We start from the raw sequence: 20358 nt of genomic DNA on the forward strand, positions 1-20358 counted from the left end.
TGAGGTTCCCGCATCTTCCAGGGTGGCCGCCCTGGCCATACCCTAAAAAAGGATCCTGCGGGTTATTGATTTCTAGCACTGCCACTGGTATGAGCCACATTATTTATGGCGTTGCCTGTGGCCGGTATCATGCTCCAAAATAGGCCCTTGCGCTGGCCTTGATGAGCCCCAGTGTCTTGGCTTTGTCCACTCACGGTTCTTTGTTTGCAAATGGTAGCATTTTTTGGGGTCCCAGTGCTGGCTGAATGGCCGCCTTCCATGTGTAGTTCAGATCATATTGCATATTACTAAACAGAGCTAGTGCGTCTAGATGGTCTTTGGTTACCTACGTTTAGTCCAGGGTGCGGGTGTATTCTATGATGCCTTCCGTCAATCCCTTTAAGGTTCTCTGGATCTTGAGGTCCTGGTTCCTGATGTTCGTCCCCATATGCTGCCAAATGCATTGGTTTACACTGGGCACCCGTAATGCCTCACCGTTGCCAGGTGGCAGATGTCTGGCCAGTGTCTGTAAATTTTTTCCCTGTTGGCGTTTGTGGCCAGACATATAGTAATACTATTGCCATCCTGGATCCAAGTCTACCCATGTTTGACTTGGTTAAAGTAATCAGCCACCATGTCCAGCAGAGTCCCTGCTGTGTTAGGATCATGGGATGCTGTATTACCAGGCTCTGGCCCATCAGGGTCCTGCCTACTCTTTTTTATAGAGTTAGAGATCTCTAGGGTCCCTGCACTGGGTACCCATGTGGGGCTTAACTGCTGCCCACTTGTCTTTTGTTCTGCGGACCCCTCTTGCAAGTCAACCCAGAACTGACCCACAGTGCTCCCCTCTGATGGGGTAGAAGCATTGTGCAGCCCTCAAAGAGGTACTGCTGTGGGTTATCACGTTGGAGCAAGGCTCCATACACCGCTTCTTCCCGCTCCAGCCCTCTCGGGCGCTGGTTGCCGGCGGTTTTATGCAAAGTCGGACCCTTCTCAGTCCACTACCTTGTTTGATTTGTGTCTAGCCTACCGCTCGGCCGCATGGAGCTGGCCGGTGCGGGGCCGACATCGGGCACCGCTGATCCCACTACGGTTGATCCAAGTGCCGCTGGCTGCTGCTGGCTGCCCCCTGTTCCACGGTCCTCCTTCTCCAGCTTGTCCTTCCTTCCGTGGAGTGGATATGGCCGGTGTGGAGGATAACTGGCACAGCTGATTCCATCTATTCCTTTAACCCGGCTCCAACGCTCTCAGCGCTCCTGGCTGCTCCTTTATCTTAGACCCGTGGGACCCACCCCCGTACTGACGGTACTGGTCCCTTGCGGTCGTTGCAGCCGGTCAACCCCACTCTAATGCCCTCAATTCTGGGCACTCCTACTTATATGGTCCTTAGATAAGGAACATATAAGACATTAAAACTGATGATAACAGCTATTATAGATTTTATTTAATATATGGTCCCTAGATAAGGGACGTATCAGATATTAAACTGATAAGAACAGATACTACACCTGGTCACTCACATACTGGTCCCTTGTAGTAGATTGCAGCCAGTCAACTGCCAAGTCCTTTGCTGCTGAAAATGAATTTTCTCACCGTGCTGGAGCGAAGTTGGGCACAGGTGTTTTCCTCCTCCGGGAATCGATGTGCCCATGCTGCTCCTGCCGTTGCCAGCTCCTGCCGTTACAGCTCCTGCCGTTGCCAGCTCCTGCCGCAACCTGCGCTCCTGCAGCTGTCAGTGTCACTGCTGCTGCCCGTACTCCTGCAGCTGCCCGTACTCCTGCAGCTGCCCGCAACTCCTGCAGCTGCCCGTGCTCCTGCAGCTGCCGGCTGCCACTGCTGCTGCTGCTGCTGCCGCCGACTGCCACTGCTGCTGCTGCTGCTGCCGCTCCTCCGCGGTTCTCCCGCCGGCCTTCTGCAGCTTACATGGACCCGGTCCATGTCTGCACCTAGAAGGTAAGTTGAAGGAAACGCAGGGTCTCTTACCTGCTGTTCCCGACTTTCCTTCTCCCGCTGGTGACCGTCGTTCCCTCCGTTGCGGGTTGGAGCCGGTCGGACCAAACCCCGGTGTTCACGGGCCTGGTCCTTCGCGGCAGTCCCGCAGCCGGTAACCCCGGCTGTTCCTATAGATCCCCTGGCCCTTACCTTGTGAAGAAGGTTTTTAGCCCGGACGTCCCGTTCCGACTCCATAAGTGCCGCTGCACTCGCTGAGCGTTTCGAGCCCCGGTACCGCTGGTCCGAGCTGTCTGTCCCGCAGCCTCTGCGCTGGCTGCTACCGACTGGTCCCAAGTCAGTCTCGCTTGAGACTGGCATACGGGACCTCTTTACTTTGCTTCCCGCCCGGCCGAGAGGTGAATTTTGCCGGTGCGGGAGCAAAGTCGGGCTCAGGTTGTTCCCCTCCAGGGAACTCGTGCTGTTGCTGCTGCTGGCTGCTCGCCCTCCACGGGTCTCCCCGCCGGCTTTCCGCAGCCACCTAAAAGTAAGTAGTAAAAGAGGGAAAACGCAGAGTCTCTTACCTGCTGTTCCCGACTTTCAAATTCTCCCGCTTGGGGAACGCCGTTCCCCTCTGTGTGACTCGTTGCAATGCGTGTAGCGATATGACACGCATGCGTGGAAGCGGGGTTCTTCACGAAGTCACTCACGTGACTCCGAAGTAAAATAGACACAAAATGCTGGAGTAACTCCATGGGACAGGCTGCATCTCTGGAGAGAAGAAATGGGTGATGTTTCGGGTCGAGACTCTTCTTCAGATTGAGAGTCAGGGGAAAGGGGAGAGTTACAACATTGTATATTATGACGTGTACCATTCTTTGTCTTGATGGCTTTATGATTTGCTATCTGCTATCTGGTACTTTGGTTCTTTGAAACAAAGATGATATTGATATATCTGAGTAATGGCAAACAGATTGCAATGTAAAAGTAGCCAGCTTGATGACATGGCAATTTTTATTTTCTAATTGATTCGATTTTATTTCTGTGCATTTTAGAATATTGAAGCTTCCTGCCACTGATCCAAGTTTATAATGAAAATTGGCAGTGGTATGGTTCACTGGAACATATCCTACTTGTTGAGACAGCAAGGAACTGCAGATGCTGGAATCGTTCATGGAACACGGAGTGCTGGAGTAACTCAAAGGGTCAGGCAGCATCTCTGGAGAACATGCTTAGGTGAAGCTTTGGTTCAGGACCCTTCTTCATCCAGACTTGCTGAGTTATTCCAGCACTCTCCTACTGGACTTATATTCACTGGAATTTAGAAGAATGAGAGGGGGTCTTATAGAAACAGATAAGATTATTATTGGACAGGCTAGATGCAGGAAAAAAAATCCCATTGTTAGGAGAGTCCAGAACCAGGGGGTCACAGTTTAAGACTAAGGGGTAGGCAATTTAGGACTGAGATGCAAAAATATTTTTTCACCCAGAGAGTTGTGAATCTGTAGAATTCTCTGCTACAGAAGGCAGTGGAGGCCAATTCACTGGATGTATTCAAGAGAGAGTTGGCTATAGCTCTCAGGGCTAACGGAATCATGGGATATGGGAAAAAAGCAGGAATTCTGGATGATCAGTCATGATTATATTGAATGCCGGTATGGGCTCAAAGGGCCGAATGGCCTACTCCTACACCGATTTTCTATGTTTTTATGTTTCTATGTTTCTATTGTCTGTGAGCAAATAAGAATATAATTTATTAGACGCTTGTTCTTCTCTTCCTACCTGGAATTTTAAGCACGAGAAAACGGCTTCTATCTGCATAAGCTAAAAGCTTCGTCCAGAATATGTAAGTGTAGTTTACATTTGTTCCAATTTCTGAACTATGACTATTTTATTCCTGCATTAGAAACACAATATCTTCTACAGCATTTACAGTCCAATACAGAAGCTTCCCAAAATTTTGTTGAACATCCTATATAAAGACATTGACCCTGATAATCGTTCTTCCTTTGTTACCCATAATTAGGCCACAAACAAGAACCTAAATCTATTTGTTTCAGGCTTTCAAGTTGCACAGTATGTTCCCCATTAATGGGCATTTAATCCAGAGAATGCATCTCAAACATTGCTAGCCAGGATGAAAAGGGCAGAAATCTCAATGCAACTTGATAGGTCAAGTAGAGGTAACTTGGGATTACAATTACCGAGTCAATGGAAAGAAGATTGACTAATTTCTATTAACTGGACAATGCTTTTGACCTGTATCCCATATAGGGTATTGATAGACCATTTGACAACCCAGTTTTGCTGATCTTACTGTCAAGTTGAAAAGGATACAGAGAAGATTGTTGCCAGGACTAGAGGGTCTGAGCTATAGGCAGAGGTTGTGTAAATTGGGACTATATTCCTTGGAGCCCAGGAGGAGTGATCTTATAGAGGTGTATAAGATCATGAGAAGAATAGATCGGGTAGATGCACAGTGTCTCTTGCCCAGAGTAGGTGAATCGTGGACCAGAGGACATAGGTTTAAGGTGAAGGGGAAAAGATTTAATAGGAATCTGAGGGGTAACTTTTTCACACGCTATCGATATCCAGGTGGGCGGGCTTGAGGCAAGTCACTGAAACAATTTCCTCCCGACCCCCGACATCCAAAAGGCAAGTCACGACGCCGGGACGCAACACCTGGTAAGGACCCTCATAATTCCGCTGCAGCAGAGTCCAGTGTGAGGAGTGTCCACCAGGAAGCGAAGTCCGGAATTACAATCCCGGAAGTAAAGGCAGTGCTTCTGGCCAACTACAATAGCCTCTACTGGCGATCGGCCGAGGCATTTCCCAAAAATGAGCAGGCCCTTGCACCCCAGTGTTGGTGGTAATAGCACTACTGGCGCTTAATGCAGTCTCCGTTGGTCGACTGTGGCGCGGCGATGGCATGGAGGGCTTGACGTCCCTGCGAGGCCGCTGGTGCGAAGGCGCGGACACCCGGCTGATTGATCCACCGTCCTGCTCCTTTGCAAGCCACAGCTCGATGGCTTATTCAACGAGCTGCAGGAGGTCGGCGAAATATGACCCAGCGAGAAGCAGGCAGATGTCATCGGGCATCTGCTCAAGGACGGTCTGCTCGAAAAGCAGGCAGGGCTGGTGGCCATCCATAAGAACGAGCATCTTGCTCATCAGCGTGGACAGCTTACGATCGCTGAGGCCGTCCATGTGCAACAGGCGGGCTGCGCGATCGCGGCAACTGAGACCGAAAGTGCTGAGCAGCAGCGCCTTGAGACCCTTGTACTTGCTGAACACAGGCGGATTGTGCAGGTACGGTAGCAACCGGGTGGCAGTCTCCTGACTGAGCACTCCAACCACATAGAAGTAGCGGGCGGGTTGCGGAGCTCGAATTGAGCCTCAATGTGGGTGAACCACACTTGAGTCTGTGCTGCCCAGAAAACGGGCTGTTTCAGGGCAACCACGTTTTGCTGGGCGGGCTGGGTATTGAGGTTTTCGGCGGCGTTCATGATAAAGATCTGAAAAAACGTTCGGACCAGCAGGGTCACCACTTTAGCGAGACAGGCAGGTTAAGTTAAATTATTTTTATTAACAAACAAAAAACGATAATTGAACTCAGAATGCGCTTGGCCTGTCAGCTAACTCGAGAATAGCTCCTGCTGCTGGGAGGAGCGCTGTCGACTGAACAGAAAGCCCGCGAACGATACCTACCTGGCAGGGGAGACACCATGATCACCAAGGTGGTTCTCCCAGGACGAGGCTATCCCATTGCACTTTGGGTGTGCTTACGCCTGCGATGTCCCCAAATGCGGGATACTCGACTGCAAAATTTGTGGTAATGGGGGACTGCGTTCGCGCTAAAAACAAAAGAAAAAAGAAAGACCACGAACGAACTCCCACGGTCACGTGATTGAGCCAACCAATGGCGAGGGTATGAACTTCCCCAAACCACCACTAGGTGCCGCTATAACATCTGTAACCTAAGTGAAACATAGTATTCATGGAAGATACACACAAAAAACTGGAGGAACTCAGCGGGATAGGCAACTTCTCTGGAAAGAAGGAATGGGTGTCGTTTCGGGTCGAGACCGCTTGTTTGATCCTGTTAGAGAAAATAAAGGATTTAAACTGAGAATGTTTAAAATGGCGATTTTAGAGTTTACAATAATGATATAGAATCACAGCCTCTATTAATTTATCATTCTCTAGCTACCCTGGAATTGAATGGCATGTCAGACCATTACTGAGGACATTGAAGTGACAAGCATGTAAATCTGCTCTCTGGAGTCAGACCAAGTGCAGACAACAGATTTCCTTCCTCAGCGGGCATCATTAAAAACAAGATGATTTTTTGTGCCACTTTAGTTGTGGACATCATTAAAAATAATAGCTATTAATTCCACATGTAAAAATTAACTACATTTAAAATCACCAGCTGGAACCCATGGTGAAATTAGAACTGATCATCTGGACATAACCATTCTAAGTCTTTGAATGCTGTGGCAATCAGTATTTTTTGCTCATATTAATATGGCTAGTATTTTACCTCAGTACAATGTTTTTGTCGTAATCCTTTGTTTCCCTCAATATCTAAAAATTATCAGTCTGTCTTGAGCTATCCACCACGGCTCTCTTGGATAGAAAATTCCAAATATGTACTATGTATCAAGAAGCTCCAGATAAGAAAGGCACAAAATGCTGGAGTAACTCAGCATATCTGGATAGAAGGAATGGGTGATGTTTCGGGTCGACACCCTCGAGACTGAAGAAGGATCTTGCCCCGAAACATCACCCATTCCTTCTATCCAGAGCTGCTGCCTGTCCCGCTGAGTTACTTCAACATTTTGTGTCTATCCAAACATTTACTTGCCCTCTCGAAGAGAAAATATACTTCTCCTCTCTATCCTGAAACGATCAGTGCAGGAAAGTGGCACTCAGGGAAATGATTCCTCATGATTATATTTAAAGACAGAGCAGACACGAGGCACCAAATGGCCTACACCTACTTTAACATCTATTATATTATTCTTTATCAGTGGAAAGAATACAGTCTGTGCCTCACTTTCTAGTCACAGTGGAAATGCTGGTTGCATTATGATCACTCTTCAAATTATGTGCCGATATCAGATAAAACATGACCTCTCGGACCAATATCCACTCATTGCTACTTCCCAGGATCACTCGATGAAAGCCATTAAAGGGAACAATGTATTATTTTATTTTAAAGTCAAGTGAGTGGCTACGTGAAGAGCCCACCAGCCGCATGCGCGTCAATACGTCGATGCATGACGTATTTAACAGCAGCCTGTCCTTTTGAAAATTAGCCGCGGCCAGGGCAGCGAATGCTAGGTAAGCTCAGCTGCCATAGCACCTACCAATTTTTGAACATAGATTCTGCTGGCTGAGGCAGTATACGCTATAGACCAGCATACAGTTCAGTACAGAGACAACGAATGCATTTCGTTGTCTCTGTACTGTACACTGACAATGACAATTTAAATTGAATCTGAATCTACAGTGTGTGCTGTATTTATAGGGCAGTTATAAATAGAGCTGGCAGTTTTTATAGCGGTTGCCGTTTGGTCACGTTTGTGACTATCGCAGCAGATAGGACATTTATTATTATACACCATATGGTATAGTAAATTTTGACTTGCCATTACGGCACAGAATGGGGCTCCACTGGAGCAGGCGGCTGTTTGGAGTAATGCTCCAAAAGGTAGTCACCCAAAGGCCTGAGGCGGCAACGCCTGGTTCAGGGTTGCATTCTATTTTCTCTCCTAAGAACTCCATTGAGGCTCCAGAAAAGACCTCCTGGCTTAGGAAGCCTTTTTTCAGCTGTGTCTATTAGACACCTGTGGAGCAATACCTGGTGCAGGGTTGCCTCATGATAATTTCCGCTCAGTAGAGGGGACTGTTGGAAATCTTTCATAAGAGACCCCAACCATGTGGATGTCGACAAAGCAGTCGAATCTTTGATTCTGGTTAATCATATGAACAAACTATGTTCCATATACCGGAGGCATTACAGATGGATCCAGTAATTTGCAACACCTGGCAGGGTTGCAGTATTTCTCCCACTCTGTCTAGCGGAGTATCGGGAAGAGGTGACTGTGATTATAATGCCGGCTCAACCAAGTCATATGGGGGCAAGAGGCCTGAGGAAACAACAACTGGTGCAGGGTTGTGCTCCATTTCCTCCCTGAAATACTCCGCTGAGGCTCCAGAAGGGAGCAAGGACTCGTAGTCACTAGCAGGTGCAACCTGTCTGGTAAGTATAATAAATAATGATTTATACCGTCAGAGTGCCAATCTGCACAGCTAGTCCCGATTCGACTCCTAGAGGGAGCAGCTTGGCAACCCCGAGTCGGGGCAAAGTCAAAGTCAAGTCTGTGGGACAAGTCCTGTCGGACGAATTGGGTCAAGGGGATTCTGTCCCCACATCTATGGCAGATATGATTGGCCGTTTGTCTCAATTGGAAGATCTGATGAATCAGATGGTGGCACGAAATATGCTCCGTGTTACGGAGGCATGCGCAGGCAGTTCAAGTCATACGCCTGTAGCAACTCTTGGTTCAGGGTTGCAATATTCTTCCCACTCGGAAGAGTATGGGAGGTGGTGGCACAAAATATGCTCTGTGCTACGGAGGCATGCACAGGCAGTTCGAGTCATAAGCCTGTGGCAACGCCTGGTTCAGGGTTGCACTATTTCTCACACTCTTCGGGGGTGTCAGAGATTAGTATGGAGCTGACTCCGAACATGAGTATGTGCCTGAATCTCATGCTTTAATGCATGATGTACAAGAGTCACATAAGGAAGAGCTGCCTGCTCTTGCCTTTAAATTTGCTGTTCCCTCGGGGACGGGCAAGCCACTACAAGAGGAGTTGGCCAGTGGCATCACACCAGCTGAAGAAATGGCATGCATGACAGACAGAGTCTGCAAATGTAACTTCGCTGAAGCTCCAACAAGCAGATCGACCCGGGTTCAGAGACGCTGGCAGGTAAGGTCTCTTTATTAACCTCCTTAAAACTCCAAAATGGAGCAGCCTGTTGACCCAAGTTTGGGTTTACTGGCAGCATGGGCTGTCTAGTATTTTTTCACTGTCTCAGAGATAGATCAGGTTGATGCAGAGACATTGGCAGGGTGCCTTGCATAATAATCTCTGTAAGTTCCAAATAGTAACAGCTTGGTTACCCTAGGGTAGACCATCATGGAACTGGCTGTTTGAAATGGGCATGATTGCGTACATTTGAAGTTGACAGCATACCCACCAGAGCAGAGATTGGGGTTGTCATTTGGTATACAAGTGCACTGAGCTTGCCAGTACCTATGAGATTAAAGTTTCTTTATTGTTATTCAATAGTCTCAAGATATTGCTGATGGCTCATTAGCAGCCAATAGAATGGATAGTTCCCTTTCATCATACAGCAAGAGGCTTATATAGTGCATGTTAAGAAATTAAAAATTTTGGTTGAATATGTCTGGATATTTGCAGATAGATTTCTGCACGGTGTTGCATGAGTTATTGTCTAACTCAAAGTCAATTGGGACTATGGTCCGGTTAAGAACAATGGCCGTGTATGCAAGTTAACATCATGATTTTAATAACCCATGTTTTTTCTACCATTAATTGTTTAAGTGTTTCACACAGAGATTGGGTTACTGCATGCAACCACAGAGCTTTGAAGTCCTCACATGGTCACTCACGTGACTTCGAAATAAAGTTCTCGTTTAATCTTTCTATTTTAGGTCAAGCCAACAATATCAAATGGTGTGTTTGTCAGTTATTGTTCAATGTTGACTGTGCAGATAGCTATTAATGACTTTGATATAGTTGGGATATAGTTGGGATCATGGAGACATGGCTCCAGGGTGACCAAGGCTGGGAGCTGAACATCCAGGGATATTCAATATTCAGGAGGGATAGACAGAAAGGAAAAGGAGGTGGGGTAGCGTTACTGATTAGAGAGGGGATTAATGCAATGGAAAGGAAGGACATTAGTTTGGAGGATGTGGAATCGGTATGGGTAGAGCTGCGAAACACTAAGGGGCAGAAAACGCTGGTGGGTGTTGTGTACAGGCCACCTAACAGTAGTAGTGAAGTTGGAGATGGTATCAAACAGGAAATTGGAAATGCGTGCGACAAAGGCAAAACAGTTATAATGGGTGACTTCAATCTACATATAGATTGGGTGAATCAAATTGGCAGGGGTGCTGAGGAAGAGGATTTCTTGGAATGTATGCGGGATAGTTATCTAAATCAACATGTAGAGGAACCAACGAGAGAGCAGGCTATTTTAGACTGGGTATTGAGTAATGAGGAAGGGTTAGTTAGCAATCTTGTTGTACGTGCCCCCTTGGGCAAGAGTGACCATAATATGGTTGAGTTCTTCATTAGGATGGAGTGTGACATTGTTAATTCAGAAATAATGGTTCTGAACTTAAAGAAAGGTAACTTTGAGTGTATGAGACGTGAATTGGCCAAGATTGACTGGCAATTAATTCTAAAAGGGTTGATGGTGGACATGCAATGGAAGATATTTAAAGACTGCATGGATGAATGACAAAAATTGTTCATACCAGTTTGGCAAAAGAATAAATCAGGGAAGGTAGTACATCCATGGATAGCAAGGGAAACCAGGGATAGTATCAAAGCGAAGGATGATGCGTACAAATTAGCCAGAAAAAGCAGCATACCGGAGGACTCGGAGAAATTCAAAGACCAGCAGAGGAGGACAAAGGGCTTAATTAGGAAAGGGAAAATAGATTATGAAAGAAAACTGGCAGTGAACATAAAAACTGACTGCAAAAGTTTTTATAGATATGTGAAAAGAAAGAGATTAGTTAAAACAAATGTAGGTCCCTTGCAGTCAGAAACAGGTGAGTTGATCATGGGGAACAAGGATATGGCGGACCAATTGAATAACTACTTTGGTTCCGTCTTCACTAAGGAAGACATAAATAATTTGCCGGAAATAGCAGGGGACCGCGGGTCAAAGGAGTTGGAGGAATTGAGTGTAATCCAGTATAGCCGGGAAGTGGTGTTGGGTAAATTGAATGGATTAAAGGCCGATAAATCCCCAGGGCCAGATAGGCTGCATCCCAGAGTACTTAAGGAAGTAGCTCCAGAAATAGTGGATGCATTAGTAATAATCTTTCAAAACTCTTTAGATTCTGGAGTAGTTCCTGAAGATTTGTGGGTAGCAAACGTAACCCCACTTTTCAAGAAGGGAGGGAGAGAGAAAATGGGGAATTACAGACCAGTTAGTCTAACATCGGTAGTGGGGAAACTGCTAGAGTCAGTTATTAAAGATGGGATAGCAGCACATTTGGAAAGTGGTGAAATCATTGGACAAAGTCAGCATGGATTTACGAAAGGTAAATCATGTCTGACGAATCTTATAGAATTTTTCGAGGATGTAACTAGTAGCGTGGATAGGGGAGAACCAGTGGATGTGGTGTATCTGGACTTCCAGAAGGCTTTTGACAAGGTCCCACATAAGAGATTAGTATACAAACTTAAAGCACAAGGCATTGGGGGTTCAGTATTGATGTGGATAGAGAACTGTCTGGCAAACAGGAATCAAAATGTAGGAGTTAACGGGTCCTTTTCACAATGGCAGGCAGTGACTAGTGGGGTACCGCAAGGCTCAGTGCTGGGACCCCAGCTATTTACAATATATATTAATGATCTGGATGAGAGAATTGAAGGCAATATCTCCAAGTTTGCGGATGACACTAAGCTGGGGGGCAGTGTTAGCTGTGAGGAGGATGCTAGGAGACTGCAAGGTGACTTGAGTAGGCTGGGTGAGTGGGAAAATGTTTGGCAGATGCAGTATAATGTGGATAAATGTGAGGTTATCCATTTTGGTGGCAAAAACGGGAAAGCAGACTATTATCTAAATGGTGGCCGATTGGGAAAGGGGGAGATGCAGCGAGACCTGGGTGTCATGGTACACCAGTCATTGAAGGTAGGCATGCAGGTGCAGCAGGCAGTAAAGAAAGCGAATGGTATGTTAGCTTTCATTGCAAAAGGATTTTAGTATAGGAGCAGAGAGGTTCTACTGCAGTTGTACAGGGTCTTGGTGAGACCACACCTGGAGTACTGCGTACAGTTTTGGTCTCCAAATCTGAGGAAGGACATTATTGCCATAGAGGGAGTGCAGAGACGGTTCACCAGACTGATTCCTGGGATGTCAGGACTGTCTTATGAAGAAAGACTGGATAGACTTGGTTTATACTCTCTCTAGAATTTAGGAGATTGAGAGGGGATCTTATAGAAACTTACAAAATTCTTAAGGGGTTGGACAGACTAAATGCAGGAAGATTGTTCCCGATGTTAGGGAAGTCCAGGACAAGGGGTCACAGCGTAAGGATAAAGGGGAAATCCTTTAAAACCGAGATGAGAATAACTTTTTTCACACAGAGAGTGGTGAATCTCTGGAACTCTCTGCCACAGAGGGTAGTTGAGGCCAGTTCATTGGCTATATTTAAGAGGGAGTTAGATGTGGCTCTTGTGGCTAAGGGGATCAGAGGGTATGGAGAGAAGGCAGGTACGGGATACTCAGTTGGATGATCAGCCATGATCATATTGAATGGTGGTGCAGGCTCGAAGGGCCGAATGGCCTACTCCTGCACCTAATTTCTATGTTTCTATGTTTCTATGACTGTTCACTTTGTTAGTTATGTTATGTGTCACAGTGCTATTTTTAAATAGAACTTTTTGGTGAGATGGTATTTTCATTTTCTGCTGAAAGTGTTATTTATCTTGCATTTCACCAGTGTATCTCCCAAAGGAAAGCAGGTGACACAGAACAGTTAGGTTGGTACTGAAGTAGAATATGTCATTGTGTAAAATTTATCAGATTTATTTTGTGAAATACTTGATCAACTTCTTACCTCCATAAAGTGACAAATTTTTGAATTATTATTTGAATCTATTGTGTTGGATTATTATGTGTTCCTTTTTAATACATCACTCATTAAAATTCTTTATTCTGCAAGTTAAAATACTGCAACTTTCAACATTTAAAATTTGTTTCTGGAATTTAATTAAGAAACTTTGCAATTATTCTTTAGCTTTTTTGTACAGAGTTTTGTAATTCAAGGTCAAGGTTTCCAGGTCAGTTTATTGTCATATAATGAGGTACAGTGAAACCTGAGTTGCCATACAGCCACACTAAGTTAAAAGCAACAAGACACATAAACCACACAAACGTTAACATAAACATCCATTACAGTGGATTCCACATTCCACACGCGGTCTCCCACGGTCGGGGCAGTCAAACCATCCACAGTCAAACCATCCACATCCATCATCAAAGCACCTGCAGCCAACAATCGAAGCCCCCGACGGGGTGGTTGGAACTCTCTCCGTGGCATGCAGCTCCCGAGTTGGCCTCTTCTTACCAGAGACCGCGGGCTTCACGATGTTAAAGTCGACAGGCCCCTCTCTCTCTCTCTCTCTCTCTCTCTCTCTCCCTCTCTCCCTCTCTCCCTCTCTCTCCCTCCCTCCCTCCCTCCCTCCCTCCCTCCCTCCCCCCTTCTCCCTCCCTCTCTCCCTCTCTCCCTCCCTCCCTCCCTCTCTCTTAATCCTAGCAATCCCCAACAATTTTCGAAAATCTTGCCGCCCAGCTTAATTTTTTTTAAATGTCTGCAGTTAGGGAAGACATATTCAAAATGTTATTTTTATTTATTTCTAATCATCTTGCAAGTCATGTTTTATGCCATAGATCCCCTGAGATTGATTTAATTTGAATAACCAGGTGTTAATTTATTGGTCTGGCTGAATAATTAATCATGCATATTAAATAAATTGACCACAAAAGCAAATCAAAATGGAAATGTTACTTAATAAATTCGTCATTCTTTTTCCAATCCCTGTATACGTTTGCCATGCAATCTCTGATTTTTCTTCCTCCCCTCCCCCACCACCCAGTCACATATGACCCGTTTATTTCTTGCTTTTTTGTTCCTTCTTCCTTTCTTAGCCCCTCTCCATTCAGTCCCTTTTGGGGTTTTTTTGAGTACCCTTAATGTGGTTTGAAAATGAATATATGGTTAGTTTGGACACTCTCTCTCTCTCTCTCTCTCTCTCTCTCTCTCTCTCTCTCCAGGCAGCCAGTATTCTCCATTCAGAAGAAATGACACTGGTTCAAAAGGATTTCCTGTTGTGAGGAGGGAAGTGAATTACTGGAGCTTCATATTCGATGGTTGGACCCTGAAGAGCCCACAATGGAGTCCAAGATTCCTGGCAAACAGCTGGCAGGAAGCTTGCGACTTGCACCAATGTTGTGGAAAGGATGGTGAGGAAAGGATGGCAACTCAACAAGCCAGGTGACATTTCTACCCCGAAATTCATGCCAAACTGAGGAAGTCCAACATCTTTTTTTTGTAAGCGCTGCTATCCAAAAAGTAATGTATATCTTTTAGATGGCACTGCAATACCGTTCTCTGCTGTTTCCACATGTGGAACACCTGGCAGTCTTCGGGTTGTGTTGGTTGTATATTAAGAGTGAATTGGTCAGAGGATCAGATCATATTTAGAGAGGCTTGGGTCTCTATAGGGATCTATGTACAGCTGCTTCCACAACCTAACAAAAGGGTTTATCAAATAGAGCATAAAATTGTATGCAATTATAATAAGTAAAATAAAGAATAGGTAAGGACACATCATGGATGTAGAATTTGCAAATTAACTGAATAAGGTGAGATTTTAATAATTAGGCCTCAATACACTCATAATCATTAATGTGACTATAATTTATCCTGCTTCAGGTTAGATGTTATAGTAATGATATTCTTGTCAATTTAATGGCACTAATCTCATTCAAGCAGCAAATATTTAAATGGCACAGCACACTCTGGTAAACTGTGACACAATGCTAATGAAGACATCTGCAATCTATAAGAAACATAGAAACATAGACATAGAAACATAGAAATTAGGTGCAGGAGTAGGCCATTCGGCCCTTCGAGCCTGCACCACCATTCAATATGATCATGGCTGATCATCCAACTCAGTATCCCATACCTGCCTTCTCTCCATACCCTCTGATCCCCTTAGCCACAAGGGCCACATCTAACTCCCTCTTAAATATAGCTAAAGAAGGTCTCCAAGAGCTCTTTATAATGTACTTTTCTTTAAACTTAATAAGAGAAAGACACGTGTATCTTCTCTTTGTCTGCAATATGTGTTAAAAGTCCCTTGGACTTTGAGTAGCAGAAAACTGTCTGGGTTTATTAATCCAGGCAGTGCTGATTCACAACATCTCATGCTTGGCTATAAGCAAAGGCAATATCTGAAGAAAGGTTCCGACCCAAAACGTCACTTATTCTTGTTCTCCAGAGATGCTGCCTGAACCTCTGAGTTACACCAGCATTTTATGCCTTTCTTCCGAAGACACACTCCATTGCTTGCGGCCAGTGTCTAACATGTACTAGGCGATCAGCCCTTGAGAGTTCAGGAGGGATGTAGGCCCATCATTATTGCATCCCAACTCAAGGCTCCAGTTAAAATTCAGTGTCTAGTGAGGTCATTTGTATCTGAAAATGCCTGCAATTCTTTAAGAATGCCAGTTTTTTTTCTGAGAGTGCCACCATTTGCAATTCCCACACAAAAAAAAACAGGTATGAATCAGACATGCTGGCAATTATGGAGTCTAACAGCAGGACACAAATGTGTATCAGATGGTTGCAGATCCTTCTCTGGGAAGACCACACAAAGAGTTATCACACTCCAGCACCATCCTGCTCTAACATCTCATCACGCCAATCAGAGGTCCCCACCAGCTTCAAGACCTCCATCAGCCAAAGAAAGGTGAGGTGACTTCCCTTAATGACTACCATCCAGAGGCATTAATAATGACCATCATGAAGTGCTTCGAGAGATTGATGATGAAGCACATCCAGCTTTCCGGTCAAACTCGGACCATTGATTGCTTCCCATCACAAGTCCAGAGCAGAAACCATCTCCCTGGTGCTAAACCTTTCTCCAAAACACCGAGACAACAAGCACTCCTACATTTGACTCCTGTTTATCAACTATAGCTCTGCCTTCAATTCCATAATCCCATTCAAAAAATGTTTAGCCAGTGAGTTGTGAATCTGTTGAATTCTCTGCCACAGAAGGCAATGGAGGCCAATTCACTGGATGTATTCAAGAGAGAGTTAGATATAGCTCTTAGGGCTAATGGAATCAAGGGATTTGGGGGAAAAAACAGGAACGGGCTACTGATTCTGCAATGATCAGCCATGATCATATTGAATGGCGGTGCTGGCTCGAAGGGCTGAATGGCCTTCTCCTGCACCTACTCTCTATGTTTCTATGATCGAGGAATCAGCTCTCACTCTGTCACTGGTTCCTGGATTTTCTGACCCAAAGACTAGTCAGTGAGGATAGGTGATAATATTTTAATTTATAACACGATAATTCTCAACCCCAGTGAACCGCATGGTTGCATTCTCAGCCCAACTACTACAGACCCAACACACTCACGACTGTTCAGCCAAATTCAGTTCTAACTGCATCTACAAGTTTGCAGATGGCACCGCTATGGAGGGATCTGTCATGGACACTGATGACACAGAGTACAGAAAGAAGATAGAGAACTTAGTAACATGGTGTCAGGCCAATAACCTCTCCCTCAATGTCAGTAAGATGAAGGAGCTAGTTCTCAACTAATATTACCAACAACCTGTCCTGGACCAACTTCATTGATGTGATAGCCAAGAAGGTCTACCATCGCCTCTACTTCCTGAGGAGAATGAGGAAATTCAGCTTCTCCAATCACTCTTACAAACATCTGTGGATGCACCAAAGAAGGCATACTGTTGGGTTGCATCATAGGTGTGTTTGGCAACATCTCTGCAAAAGAACGTAAGACAATTTGGAGAGCGGATACAGACCATCCATCATGCAGTACGGACTTCCCACCAAAGACTCCATCCACACTTCATGCTGCTTCAGAAAACAGCCAACATAATCAAAGATTTGTCCCACCACGGTCATTTCTTTTTCTCATCTAGCAGAAGTTACAGAAGCTTGAAAGTGACCTCAACCTGAATCTGGAACAGCTTTGTCCCCTCTGTTATCATGGAACGTCTCTAGAAGAGATATGCAATGATGCCGAGAACTATAGTCTTGCACTCTGCATCTTCCCCTTTGACCCATCTATTGTACTTATCTGATCTGTTTGGGTAGCATGCAAAACAAACTTTTCACTATACTTTTACATCTGACAATAATAAACCAAAACCAAATATATTGCAATTGCTGCATTCTCTAACACATGATGGGGAATCTTTCTGCTGGACCAGACTCAAGTTAAACTTGGCAAAGGAACAGCAAGTCCTTTCATTTCAAGAGAAGAGGGATAACTGTGTTGGACAAAGATAAGCATTGGGTAATTTACATTTCTTCTGAATTAATTTACTTTAGTTCAATGTTTTCAATTTTTAAGTATTTCAATTTCTTTATTTTAAGTACAATTAACACTCATAATAATGTCTTTGTCATCCTATTGATTTTTACTTGCCTTTGTATATTTCTGAAACATTGGCATTTAGCAAAATCATGTGGGAAGGCTTAGCTGGTTGTCAAAGTGTCCATCGCCACATGACATTGTTGTTTTTTTCCAGGCCCCGCCATTGAGAATAGCCTCATTGAGGATCCAGACAATGCTTACCAATGTTTAGTTTAGAGATACAGAGCGGATAGAGACCCTTCTGCCCACCAAGTCTGCACCGACCAGCGATCCCTGTACACTTACACTATCCTACACACACTAGGGACAATGTACGATTTTACCAAGCCAATTAACCTCCAAACCTGTATGTCTTTGGACTGTGTAAGGAAACCGGAGCACCTGGAGAAAACCTACGCAGGTCATGGGACAACGTACAAACTTGGGACAGTAGTCAAGATCAAACACGGGTCTCTGGTGCTGTAAAGTAGCAACTCTACCGCTGTGCCACCACATTGCAAACTAATGTCGGCGAGAGCAAATCAGCAAATGTATATCCTTTCTACTAGGTCAGTTGGAATTGTAGGTCATTTGTATTTCTCCCTTTATTTAAATATCATTTTCGATCAGATCATTACAAGAAAAGACAAAATAGTTACTCCCACTTCTAATTTTGGACCATTGGTTAAGTGAATAGATAAAACGTTGGCAGATGGAATACAATGTGGTTAATAAGACATAGGACCATAATTAGGTCATTAGGCACATTGAGTCTGCTCCACCTTTCGATCATGACCGATTTATTTTTCCATTCTTTTGCCTCCTCCCCATAACCTTTGACGGCCTAACTAATCAAGAACCCATCAATCTCCACTTTAAAACTAATCAATGACTTGGCCTTGATAGCCATCTGCGGCAAGGAATTCCACATTTACCACCCTCAGACTAAAGGAATTCCTTCTCATCCTTCTTAAGGTACGCCCTTTTGTTCTGACGTTGTGCCCTCTGGTCCTAGATACTCATAACCCTCTTCTGGACCCTCTCCAATGCCAGCACATCCTTCCTCAGATATGGGATCCAAAACTGCTCATAATATTCCAAATGTTGCATAATCAGCACCTTGTAAAGTCTCAGCTTTACCTCCTTGCCTTTATATTCTAGTCCTCTCAAAATGAATGCTAACATTGCATTTGCCTTCCTTACTACCGACTCAACCAATAAACTATTTAGCTTTTTGTTTTTGCTGCAATAGAAAAACAGAAAACTCCAAAAACATTGAAAATGTTGGTGTTCAGAGTGGCCAGGATATGTCAGACCGTAAAATAAAATGTAATTTATTTCTCAACTGCCACCACTGTGTTTGTTACTGAAAGGTGATTCATCTTAAAATACACCTCTCCAATCACCTCTCTATCATTTGCTCCAGGTTATGATAACTATGGTGGCGCAGCAGTAGAGTTGCTGCGATATAGCACTGGAGACTCGAGTTCAATCCCGACTACCGATACTGTCCGTATGGGGTTTGTACGTTCTCCCCGTGACTGCGTGAGTTTTCACCAAGATCTTTGGTTTCCACCCACACTCCAAAGTGGTGGATGTGTAAATTCTCCCTAGTGTGTGTGGGAAAGTGTTAATGTGTGGGGATTGCTGGTCGATAAGGACTCAGTGGGCCAAAAAGGCCTATTAGCGTGCTGTATCTCCAAAACTAAAAACTTTAAAAAACCTAATCAGTTACAATGATGCCAATTTTGATTCGCATTGATAATTTTAAGTGAAATAGAAAGATTAAATGAGAACTTACCGTTTTAAGTTTGATCTTTATTTTATGAGACGTTGAAGTGAGGGAATAGCCCGCCAGCCCACATGTGCGTCAATCTTCAGAGCAGCTGTATGAAACCACAGACTAGTTGCTGAACTGAAACTATAGAAAGATTAACGACCTTAGAACTACTGAATGATCTTTATGAGAAGTAGAGTGGGGAGTGGAGGGCACGTATTCCCTCTCTTCAACTTCTCATAAAATAAAGATCTAACTTCAAACGGTAAGTTCTCGTTTAATCTTTCTATTTTATTTTGAAGTCGCGTGAGTGACTACGTGAAGTCTTCAAAGCTCTGTGGTTTCATGCAGTAACCCAATTTGTATGTGAAACACTTAAACAGATAAACCATAAATGGTATTAACCAGACCATAGTCCCAATTGACTTTGAGTTGGACAATAACTCATGCAACACTGTGCAGAGTTCTATCTGCAAATATTCAGACATATTCAACCAAATATTTTATAATTTATTAACATGCACTATGTAAGCCTTTTGCTGTATGATGAAAGGGAACTATCCATTCTATTGGCTGATAATGAGCCATCAGCAATATCTTGAGACTATTGAATAACAATAAAGAAACTATCTTTCATCTCATATGTACTAGCAAGCTCAGTGCACTTTTATACCTAATGACACCCCCAATCTTGGTTCTGGTGGGTATGTTGTCAACTTCAAATGTACGCAATCATGCCCATTTCAAACAACCCTAATGTCAGTTATGACCCAGAGACCAAGCCAGAGATAGAGTAATGACTGTGTTTTTTGTGCTGAGATCAGTTACTGAAAGCATAATCATCTTAAAAATACTGCTCCCATTAGGAATACAGTAGAAGAATATTTGCATAATAATTTACTGATATACATCGCACACAACAATGAGTGTAGGCTATTAGAGTGGTCATACCTGCATAACTTTAGTGAACAGCAGGAGAATAACCAATCATTTATTGTCCCACTTATGGTACTATAGAGAATGACAAAGCAGCATAAGCAGTGTCAATTGTGCTATCACATAAACGCTTCTCTAGGCTCAAACTGAAAGTCACACAAAACGTCTGTTACTTCCGTTTAAAAAGTAAGTCACATATTTTGTTCACAAATTTCTCATACAATCGTGCAGTGCTAGCTGCCCAAGAAGACAGGCTGCCACAACCATCACTCGT

At 44.3% G+C, this 20358-nt stretch overlaps 1 non-coding gene and 1 pseudogene across 1 annotated transcript; one reads left to right on the plus strand and one right to left on the minus strand.

Moving 5' to 3' along the window:
• Positions 1–1395: 1395 nt before the first annotated feature.
• Positions 1396–1521, minus strand: LOC129696827 (U2 spliceosomal RNA; annotated as a pseudogene).
• A 4087-nt stretch (positions 1522–5608) lies between these two features.
• LOC129696764 (U1 spliceosomal RNA) lies at positions 5609–5767 on the plus strand. The gene has a single exon (XR_008723397.1). It is a non-coding gene; the product is annotated as a U1 spliceosomal RNA (small nuclear RNA).
• Positions 5768–20358: the final 14591 nt, after the last annotated feature.

The sequence above is a fragment of the Leucoraja erinacea genome, chromosome 4, assembly GCF_028641065.1.
Source record: "Leucoraja erinacea ecotype New England chromosome 4, Leri_hhj_1, whole genome shotgun sequence".
NCBI classification, from domain to species: Eukaryota; Metazoa; Chordata; class Chondrichthyes; order Rajiformes; family Rajidae; genus Leucoraja; species Leucoraja erinaceus.